Source organism: Balaenoptera borealis, assembly GCF_965194805.1.
Source record: "Balaenoptera borealis genome assembly, contig: HAP1_SCAFFOLD_1183, whole genome shotgun sequence".
Taxonomy (NCBI): domain Eukaryota; kingdom Metazoa; phylum Chordata; class Mammalia; order Artiodactyla; family Balaenopteridae; genus Balaenoptera; species Balaenoptera borealis.
Window position 1 is genome coordinate 135,460 of NW_028123030.1, and position 12,243 is coordinate 147,702.

The following is a 12,243-nucleotide window of genomic DNA, read 5'->3' on the forward strand; positions in this document are numbered from 1 at the left end:
AATTGAGCTGTTGAAAAGGTAAAAATTGAGCTACCATATGATGCGGCAGGTCACCTTTTGGGCCTATAACCTAAGACCACCTGAATCGGAAAGACACAGGCAGGCAAATGAGCACTGAAGCAATATTGAAATAGCCAAGACATGGAAGCAGAAAAAAGGTTCATAAACAGATGAATGGACAGAGAAGAAGTGGTATATGGACAGAATGCAATAGTAGCCTCGGGGAAAAAATGAACAATGCCGTTTTAAGGACTAGAGTTGAGCCTAGAAATAATCATATAAGGTTCAGTAAGTCAAAAGGGTATGACAAATATCCTATAATATCATTTATACATGTTATCCTAAGATTGCTACCAATGAACATATTTCCACAGAAAAAGACACTCACAGACTTATGAAATAAACTAATGGTTAGACAAAATGAAAGGTGGGAGGATGGGTAAACTAGGACTATGGGGTTAACATACATATACTAATGTATGTTAAGTGTATAAAAACATATAACAGATAAACTGTATGAATTATATAATCACCAATACCTTTAAAATATACATTTTGTAATCACATACATGGTAACAGGACCCGAAGATGAACAGACATATGTATGAATCATTGAGCAGTTTCTGTACAGCCAGACAATCAAAACACTCTAATCAAATTTACTCAGATAAGAAATAGAAATTAAATTTAAAAAACAAACATAAGTAAGGAGACATAAACTTCTGGGGGCTTGTCCCAGTACATTCCACTCTAATTTACAACCTCGGAACACTACCTCCAGGAAGATTCTGTTGCCCTAGTAACAAGAGATGAGAACGTAATAATGCTGCGGCCTTGTGGCTGTTTCCCACAACAGCAGCTTTAAACCCAGTGCTAATAGTTGCTTAATAGTCACAAGGACTGCAGGGCTCCAAATGACACCTGCCCTGAAAAATGCCCTGGGGTAGGGAATAGGCAAGAAAATTCAACACATGAGAAATTTTTCAAAAAGTGAATATGAAGAGGGAAGTTGTACTCACACTTTAACAAAAAAAGGAAAAGAAGAAAAAGGATATGCCTAAAGATCAGTATAAGGAATTATTCGCCACATGCGTATCCAACCTCCATAAAGGTTTCAGCTCACAACAGTCAAATGGCCATCAGCAAAAAGTCTACAAACTATAAATGCTGAAGGGGTTTTAGAAAAATGTGTACCTTCTATCTGCTGCTGGGATGTAAAGTGGTAACAGCACTAACGCAAACTGAATGGAGCCGCTTGAAAAGGTAGAAATTGAGCTACCATATGATGTGGCAGGGCACCTCTCGGGCTTATAACCTAAGACCACCAGAATCGGAAAGACACAGGCAGTCAAATGTGCACTGCAGCAATACTGAAATTGCCAAGACATGGAAGCAAAAAAAGGTCCATAAACAGATGAATGGACAGAGAAGAAGTGGTATATGGACAGAATGGAATAGTAGCCTCGGGAAAAAAATGAACAATGCCGTTTTCAGGACTACAGTAGAGCCTAGAAATAATAATATAAGGTTAAGTAAGTCAAAAGGGTATGACAAATATCCTATGATATCATTTATACATGTTATCCTAAGATTGCTACCAATGAACATATTTCCACAGAAAAAGACACTCACAGACTTATGAAATAAACTAATGGTTAGCCAAAATGAAAGGGGGGAGGATGGGTAAATTAGGACTATGGGATTAACATAAATATACTAATGTATGTTACATGCATATAAACATATAACAGATAAACTATATGAATTATATAATCACCAATACCTTTAAAATATACATTCTGTATTCACATACATGGTAACAGAATCCGAAGATGAACAGACATATGTAGGAATCATTGAGCAGATTCTGTACAGCCAGACAATCAGAAGACTCTAATCAAATTTACTCCAAAAAGAAATAGAATTAAATTTAAAAAACAAACATAAGTAAGGAGACATAAACTTCTGGGGGCTCGTCCCAGCACATTCCACTCTAATTTACAACCACGGAACACTACCTCCAGGAAGATTCTGTTGCCCTAGTAACAAGAGATGAGAACGTAATAATGCTGCTGCCTTGTGGCTGTTTCCCACAACAGCAGCATTAAACCCAGTGCTAATGGTTGCTTAATAGTCACAAGGACTGCAGGGCTCTAAATGACACCTGCCCTGAAAAATGCCCTGGGGTAGGGAATAGGTAAGAAAATTCAACACATGAGAAATTTTTCAAGAAGTCAATAAGAGGAGGGAAGTTGTACTCACTCTTTAAAAAAAAAAGGAAAAGAAAAAAAAGGACATGCCTAAAGCTCAGTATAAGGAATTATTAGACACATGCAAATTCAAATTCAACAAGGTTTCAGCTCACACCAGTCATTTCCATCAGCAAAATGTCTATAAACTATAAATGCTGAAGGGGTTTTAGAGAACTGTGTACCTTCTAGCTGCTGGTGGGATGTAAAGTGGTAACAGCACTAACGCAAACTGAATGGAGCTGCTTGAAAAGGTAAAAATTGAGCTACCATATGATGCGGCAGGTCACCTTTTGGGCCTATAACCTAAGACCACCTGAATCGGAAAGACACAGGCAGGCAAATGAGCACTGCAGCAATATTGAAATAGCCAAGACATGGAAGCAGAAAAAAGGTTCATAAACAGATGAATGGACAAAGAAGAAGTGGTATACGTACCAAACAGAATAGTAGCCTCGGGAAAAAGTGAACAATGCCGTTTTCAGGACTACAGTTGAGCCTAGAAATAATCATATAAGGTTAAGTAACTCAAAAGGGTACGACAAATATCCTATGATAACATTTATACATGTTATCCTAAGATAGCTACCAATGAACATATTTCCACAGAAAAAGACACTCACAGACTTATGAAATAAACTAATGGTTAGCCAAAATGAAAGGTGGGAGGATGGGTTAACTAGGACTATGGGGTTAACATACATATACTAATGTATGTTAAGTGTATAAAAACATATAACAGATAAACTGTATGAATTATATAATCACCAATACCTTTAAAATATACATTTTGTAATCACATACATGGTAACAGGACCCGAGGATGAACAGACATATGTATGAATCATTGAGCAGATTCTGTACAGCCAGGCAATCAAAACACTAAAATCAAATTTACTCCGATAAGAAATAGAAATTAAATTTAAAAAACAAACATAAGTAAGGAGACATAAACTTCTGGAGGCTTGTCCCAGCACATTCCACTCTAATTTACAACCTCGGAACACTACCTCCAGGAAGACTCTGTTGCCATAGTAACAAGAGTTGAGAACGTAATAATGCTGCCGCCTTGTGGCTGTTTCCCACAACAGCAGCTTTAAACCCAGTGCTAATGGTTGCTTAATAGTCAAAACGACTGCAGGGGTCTAAATGACACCTGCCCTCAAAAAATGCCCTGGGGTAGGGAATACGCAAGAAAATTCAACACATGAGAAATTTTTCAAAAAGTGAATATGAAGAGGGAAGTTGTACTCACACTTTAACAAAAAAAGGAAAAGAAGAAAAAGGATATGCCTAAAGATCAGTATAAGGAATTATTCGCCACATGCGTATCCAACCTCCAAAAAGGTTTCAGCTCACACCAGTCAAATGGCCATCAGCAAAAAGTCTACAAACTATAAATGCTGAAGGGGTTCTAGAGAAACGTATACCTTCTATCTGCTGCTGGGATGTAAAGTGGTAACAGCACTAACGCAAACTGAATGGAGCTGCTTGAAAAGGTAAAAATTGAGCTACCATATGATGCGGCAGGGCACCTCTTTGGCTTATAACCTAAGACTACCAGAATCGGAAAGACACAGGCAGTCAAATGTGCACTGCAGCAATATGGAAATAGCAAAGACATGGAAGCAAAAAAAATGTCTATAAACAGATGAATGGACAGAGAAGAAGTGGTATATGGACAGAATGCAATAGTAGCCTCGGGGAAAAAATGAACAATGCCGTTTTCAGGACTAGAGTTGAGCCTAGAAATAATCATATAAGGTTAAGTAAGTCAAAAGGGTATGACAAATATCCTATGATATCATTTATACATGTTATCCTAAGATTGCTACCAATGAACATATTTCCACAGAAAAAGACACTCACAGACTTATGAAATAAACTAATGGTTAGCCAAAATGAAAGGTGGGAGGATGGGTAAATTAGGACTATGGGGTTAACATACATATACTAATGTATGTTAAGTGTATAAAAACATATAACAGATAAACTGTATGAATTATATAATCACCAATACCTTTAAAATATACATTCTGTAATAACATACATGGTAACAGAATCCAAAGATGAACAGACATATGTAGGAATCATTGAGCAGTTTCTGTACAGCCAGACAATCAAAACACTCTAATCAAAGTTACTCCGATAAGAAATAGAAATTTAATTTAAAAAACAAACCTAAGTAAGGAGACATAAACTTCTGGGGGCTTGTCCCAGCACATTCCACTCTAATTTACAACTTCGGAACACTACCTCCAGGAAGATTCTGTTGCCCTAGTAACAAGAGATGAGAACGTAATAATGCTGCCGCCTTGTGGCTCTTTCCCACAACAGCAGCATTAAACCCAGTGCTAATGGTTGCTTAATAGTCACAAGGACTGCAGGGATCTAAATGACACCTGGCCTGAAAAATGCCCTGGGGTAGGGAATAGGCAAGAAAATTCAACACATGAGAAATTTTTCAAGAAGTCAATAAGAGGAGGGAAGTTGTACTCATTCTTTAAAAAAAAAGGAAAAGAAAAAAAAGGACATACCTAAAGCTCAGTATAAGGAATTATTAGACACATGCAAATTCAATTTCAAAAAGGTTTCAGCTCACACCAGTCATTTCCATCAGCAAAATGTCTACAAACTATAAATGCTGAAGGGGTTTTAGAGAACTGTGTACCTTCTAGCTGCTGGTGGGATGCAAAGTGGTAACAGCACTAACGCAAACTGAATGGAGTTTCTTGAAAAGGTAAAAATTGAGCTACCATATGATGCGGCAGGTCACCTTTTGGGCCTATAACCTAAGACCACCTAAATCGGAAAGACACAGGCAGGCAAATGTGCACTGCAGCAATATTGAAATAGCCAAGACATGGAAGCAGAAAAAGGGTTCATAAACAGATGAATGGACAAAGAAGAAGTGGTATACGTACCAAAGAGCATAGTAGCCTCGGGAAAAAAATGAACAATGCCGTTTTCAGGACTACAGTTGAGCCTAGAAATAATCATATAAGGTTAAGTAACTCAAAAGGGTACGACAAATATCCTATGATAACATTTATACATGTTATCCTAGGATTGCTACCAATGAACATATTTCCACAGAAAAAGCCACTCACAGACTTATGAAATAAACTAATGGTTAGCCAAAATGAAAGGTGGGAGGATGGGTAAATTAGGACTATGGGGTTAACATACATATACTAATGTATGTTAAGTGTATAAAAACACGTAACAGATAAACTGTATGAATTATATAATCACCAATACCTTTAAAATATACATTTTGTAATCACATACATGGTAAGAGGACCCGAAGATGAACAGACATATGTATGAATCACTGAGCAGATCCTGTACAGCCAGGCAATCAAAACACTCTAATCAAATTTACTCCGATAAGAAATAGAAATTAAATTTAAAAAAACAAACATAAGTAAGGAGACATAAACTTCTGGGGGCTTGTCCCAGCACATTCCACTCTAATTTACAACCTCGGAACACTACCTCCAGGAAGAGTCTGTTGCCCTAGTAACAACAGATGAGAACGTAATAATGCTGCCGCCTTGTGGCTCTTTCCCACAACAGCAGCTTTAAACCCAGTGCTAATGTTTGCTTAATAGTCACAAGGACTGCAGGGCTCTAAATGACACCTGCCCTGAAAAATGCCCTGGGGTAGGGAATAGGCAAGAAAATTCAACACATTAGAAATTTTTCAAGAAGTCAATAAGAGGAGGGAAGTTGTACTCACTCTTTAATAAAAAAGGAAAAGAAAAAAAAAGGACATGCCTAAACCTCAGTATAAGGAATTATTAGACACATGCAAATGCAAATTCAAAAAGGTTTCAGCTCACACCAGTCATTTCCATCAGCAAAATGTCTACAAACTATAAATGCTGAAGGAGTTTTAGAGAACTGTGTACCTTCTAGATCCTGGTTGGATGTAAAGTGGTAACAGCACTAACGCAAACTGAATTGAGCTGTTGAAAAGGTAAAAATTGAGCTACCATATGATGCGGCAGGTCACCTTTTGGGCCTATAACCTAAGACCACCTGAATCGGAAAGACACAGGCAGGCAAATGAGCACTGAAGCAATATTGAAATAGCCAAGACATGGAAGCAGAAAAAAGGTTCATAAACAGATGAATGGACAGAGAAGAAGTGGTATATGGACAGAATGCAATAGTAGCCTCGGGGAAAAAATGAACAATGCCGTTTTAAGGACTAGAGTTGAGCCTAGAAATAATCATATAAGGTTCAGTAAGTCAAAAGGGTATGACAAATATCCTATAATATCATTTATACATGTTATCCTAAGATTGCTACCAATGAACATATTTCCACAGAAAAAGACACTCACAGACTTATGAAATAAACTAATGGTTAGACAAAATGAAAGGTGGGAGGATGGGTAAACTAGGACTATGGGGTTAACATACATATACTAATGTATGTTAAGTGTATAAAAACATATAACAGATAAACTGTATGAATTATATAATCACCAATACCTTTAAAATATACATTTTGTAATCACATACATGGTAACAGGACCCGAAGATGAACAGACATATGTATGAATCATTGAGCAGTTTCTGTACAGCCAGACAATCAAAACACTCTAATCAAATTTACTCAGATAAGAAATAGAAATTAAATTTAAAAAACAAACATAAGTAAGGAGACATAAACTTCTGGGGGCTTGTCCCAGTACATTCCACTCTAATTTACAACCTCGGAACACTACCTCCAGGAAGATTCTGTTGCCCTAGTAACAAGAGATGAGAACGTAATAATGCTGCGGCCTTGTGGCTGTTTCCCACAACAGCAGCTTTAAACCCAGTGCTAATAGTTGCTTAATAGTCACAAGGACTGCAGGGCTCCAAATGACACCTGCCCTGAAAAATGCCCTGGGGTAGGGAATAGGCAAGAAAATTCAACACATGAGAAATTTTTCAAAAAGTGAATATGAAGAGGGAAGTTGTACTCACACTTTAACAAAAAAAGGAAAAGAAGAAAAAGGATATGCCTAAAGATCAGTATAAGGAATTATTCGCCACATGCGTATCCAACCTCCATAAAGGTTTCAGCTCACAACAGTCAAATGGCCATCAGCAAAAAGTCTACAAACTATAAATGCTGAAGGGGTTTTAGAGAAATGTGTACCTTCTATCTGCTGCTGGGATGTAAAGTGGTAACAGCACTAACGCAAACTGAATGGAGCCGCTTGAAAAGGTAGAAATTGAGCTACCATATGATGTGGCAGGGCACCTCTCGGGCTTATAACCTAAGACCACCAGAATCGGAAAGACACAGGCAGTCAAATGTGCACTGCAGCAATACTGAAATTGCCAAGACATGGAAGCAAAAAAAGGTCCATAAACAGATGAATGGACAGAGAAGAAGTGGTATATGGACAGAATGGAATAGTAGCCTCGGGAAAAAAATGAACAATGCCGTTTTCAGGACTACAGTAGAGCCTAGAAATAATAATATAAGGTTAAGTAAGTCAAAAGGGTATGACAAATATCCTATGATATCATTTATACATGTTATCCTAAGATTGCTACCAATGAACATATTTCCACAGAAAAAGACACTCACAGACTTATGAAATAAACTAATGGTTAGCCAAAATGAAAGGGGGGAGGATGGGTAAATTAGGACTATGGGATTAACATAAATATACTAATGTATGTTACATGCATATAAACATATAACAGATAAACTATATGAATTATATAATCACCAATACCTTTAAAATATACATTCTGTATTCACATACATGGTAACAGAATCCGAAGATGAACAGACATATGTAGGAATCATTGAGCAGATTCTGTACAGCCAGACAATCAAAAGACTCTAATCAAATTTACTCCAAAAAGAAATAGAATTAAATTTAAAAAACAAACATAAGTAAGGAGACATAAACTTCTGGGGGCTCGTCCCAGCACATTCCACTCTAATTTACAACCACGGAACACTACCTCCAGGAAGATTCTGTTGCCCTAGTAACAAGAGATGAGAACGTAATAATGCTGCTGCCTTGTGGGTGTTTCCCACAACAGCAGCATTAAACCCAGTGCTAATGGTTGCTTAATAGTCACAAGGAGTGCAGGGCTCTAAATGACACCTGCCCTGAAAAATGCCCTGGGGTAGGGAATAGGTAAGAAAATTCAACACATGAGAAATTTTTCAAGAAGTCAATAAGAGGAGGGAAGTTGTACTCACTCTTTAAAAAAAAAAGGAAAAGAAAAAAAAGGACATGCCTAAAGCTCAGTATAAGGAATTATTAGACACATGCAAATTCAAATTCAACAAGGTTTCAGCTCACACCAGTCATTTCCATCAGCAAAATGTCTATAAACTATAAATGCTGAAGGGGTTTTAGAGAACTGTGTACCTTCTAGCTGCTGGTGGGATGTAAAGTGGTAACAGCACTAACGCAAACTGAATGGAGCTGCTTGAAAAGGTAAAAATTGAGCTACCATATGATGCGGCAGGTCACCTTTTGGGCCTATAACCTAAGACCACCTGAATCGGAAAGACACAGGCAGGCAAATGAGCACTGCAGCAATATTGAAATAGCCAAGACATGGAAGCAGAAAAAAGGTTCATAAACAGATGAATGGACAAAGAAGAAGTGGTATACGTACCAAACAGAATAGTAGCCTCGGGAAAAAAATGAACAATGCCGTTTTCAGGACTACAGTTGAGCCTAGAAATAATCATATAAGGTTAAGTAACTCAAAAGGGTACGACAAATATCCTATGATAACATTTATACATGTTATCCTAAGATAGCTACCAATGAACATATTTCCACAGAAAAAGACACTCACAGACTTATGAAATAAACTAATGGTTAGCCAAAATGAAAGGTGGGAGGATGGGTTAACTAGGACTATGGGGTTAACATACATATACTAATGTATGTTAAGTGTATAAAAACATATAACAGATAAACTGTATGAATTATATAATCACCAATACCTTTAAAATATACATTTTGTAATCACATACATGGTAACAGGACCCGAGGATGAACAGACATATGTATGAATCATTGAGCAGATTCTGTACAGCCAGGCAATCAAAACACTAAAATCAAATTTACTCCGATAAGAAATAGAAATTAAATTTAAAAAACAAACATAAGTAAGGAGACATAAACTTCTGGAGGCTTGTCCCAGCACATTCCACTCTAATTTACAACCTCGGAACACTACCTCCAGGAAGACTCTGTTGCCATAGTAACAAGAGTTGAGAACGTAATAATGCTGCCGCCTTGTGGCTGTTTCCCACAACAGCAGCTTTAAACCCAGTGCTAATGGTTGCTTAATAGTCAAAACGACTGCAGGGGTCTAAATGACACCTGCCCTCAAAAAATGCCCTGGGGTAGGGAATACGCAAGAAAATTCAACACATGAGAAATTTTTCAAAAAGTGAATATGAAGAGGGAAGTTGTACTCACACTTTAACAAAAAAAGGAAAAGAAGAAAAAGGATATGCCTAAAGATCAGTATAAGGAATTATTCGCCACATGCGTATCCAACCTCCAAAAAGGTTTCAGCTCACACCAGTCAAATGGCCATCAGCAAAAAGTCTACAAACTATAAATGCTGAAGGGGTTCTAGAGAAACGTATACCTTCTATCTGCTGCTGGGATGTAAAGTGGTAACAGCACTAACGCAAACTGAATGGAGCTGCTTGAAAAGGTAAAAATTGAGCTACCATATGATGCGGCAGGGCACCTCTTTGGCTTATAACCTAAGACTACCAGAATCGGAAAGACACAGGCAGTCAAATGTGCACTGCAGCAATATGGAAATAGCAAAGACATGGAAGCAAAAAAAATGTCTATAAACAGATGAATGGACAGAGAAGAAGTGGTATATGGACAGAATGCAATAGTAGCCTCGGGGAAAAAATGAACAATGCCGTTTTCAGGACTAGAGTTGAGCCTAGAAATAATCATATAAGGTTAAGTAAGTCAAAAGGGTATGACAAATATCCTATGATATCATTTATACATGTTATCCTAAGATTGCTACCAATGAACATATTTCCACAGAGAAAGACACTCACAGACTTATGAAATAAACTAATTGTTAGCCAAAATGAAAGGTGGGAGGATGGGTAAATTAGGACTATGGGGTTAACATACATATACTAATGTATGTTAAGTGTATAAAAACATATAACAGATAAACTGTATGAATTATATAATCACCAATACCTTTAAAATATACATTCTGTAATAACATACATGGTAACAGAATCCAAAGATGAACAGACATATGTAGGAATCATTGAGCAGTTTCTGTACAGCCAGACAATCAAAACACTCTAATCAAATTTACTCCGATAAGAAATAGAAATTTAATTTAAAACACAAACCTAAGTAAGGAGACATAAACTTCTGGGGGCTTGTCCCAGCACATTCCACTCTAATTTACAACCTCGGAACACTACCACCAGGAAGATTCTGTTGCCCTAGTAACAAGAGATGAGAACGTAATAATGCTGCCGCCTTGTGGCTCTTTCCCACAACAGCAGCTTTAAACCCAGTGCTAATGGTTGCTTAATAGTCACATGGACTGCAGGGCTCTAAATGACACCTGCCCTGAAAAATGCCCAGGGGTAGGGAATAGGCAAGAATATTCAACACATGAGAAATTTTTCAAGAAGTCAATAAGAGGAGGGAAGTTGTACTCACTCTTTAAAAAAAAAGGAAAAGAAAAAAAAGGACATGCCTAAAGCTCAGTAGAATGAATTATTAGACACATGCAAATTCAAATTCAAAAAGGTTTCAGCTCACACCAGTCGTTTCCATCAGCAAAATGACTACAAACTATAAATGCTGAAGGGGTTTTAGAGAACTGTGTACCTTCTAGCTGCTGGTGGGATGTAAAGTGGTAACAGCACTAACGCAAACTGAATGGAGTTTCTTGAAAAGGTAAAAATTGAGCTACCATATGATGCGGCAGGTCACCTTTTGGGCCTATAACCTAAGACCACCTAAATCGGAAAGACACAGGCAGGCAAAGGTGCACTGCAGCAATATTGAAATAGCCAAGACATGGAAGCAGAAAAAGCGTTCATAAACAGATGAATGGACAAAAAAGAAGTGGTATACGTACCAAATAGCATAGTAGCCTTGGGAAAAAAATGAACAATACCGTTTTCCGGACTACAGTTGAGCCTAGAAATAATCATATAAGGTTAAGTAACTCAAAAGGGTACGACAAATATCCTATGATAACATTTATACATGTTATCCTACGATTGCTACCAATGAACATATTTCCACAGAAAAGACACTCACAGACTTATGAAATAAACTAATGGTTAGCCAAAATGAAAGGTGGGAGGATGGGTAAATTAGGACTATGGGGTTAACATACATATACTAATGTATGTTAAGTGTATAAAAACATGTAACAGATAAACTGTATGAATTATATAATCACCAATACCTTTAAAATATATATTTTGTAATCACATACATGGTAAGAGGACCCGAAGATGAACAGAAATATGTATGAATCACTGAGCAGATCCTGTACAGCCAGGCAATCAAAACACTCTAATCAAATTTACTCCGATAAGAAATAGAAATTAAATTTAAAAAAACAAACATAAGTAAGGAGACATAAACTTCTGGGGGCTTGTCCCAGCACATTCCACTCTAATTTACAACCTCGGAACACTACCTCCAGGAAGATTCTGTTGCCCTAGTAACAAGAGATGAGAACGTAATAATGCTGCTGCCTTGTGGCTCTTTCCCACAACAGCAGCTTTAAACCCAGTGCTAATGTTTGCTTAATAGTCACAAGGACTGCAGGGCTCTAAATGACACCTGCCCTTAAAAATGCCCTGGGGTAGGGAATAGGCAAGAAAATTCAACACATTAGAAATTTTTCAAGAAGTCAATAAGAGGAGGGAAGTTGTACTCACTCTTTAAAAAAAAAGAAAAGAGAAAAAAGGACATTCCTA

General features: G+C 37.3%; 1 long non-coding RNA gene across 1 annotated transcript in view; it reads right to left on the reverse strand.

Annotated features, from left to right (window-relative positions):
* The window catches only part of LOC309621922, an 88,256-nt gene extending 85,541 nt beyond the window's left edge, over window positions 1-2,715 (reverse strand). Inside the window, exon 1 of the long non-coding RNA XR_014240333.1 lies at window positions 2,688-2,715. This is a non-coding gene — a long non-coding RNA (uncharacterized lncRNA). The remainder of the gene's footprint in view (window positions 1-2,687) is intronic.
* Window positions 2,716-12,243: the final 9,528 nt, after the last annotated feature.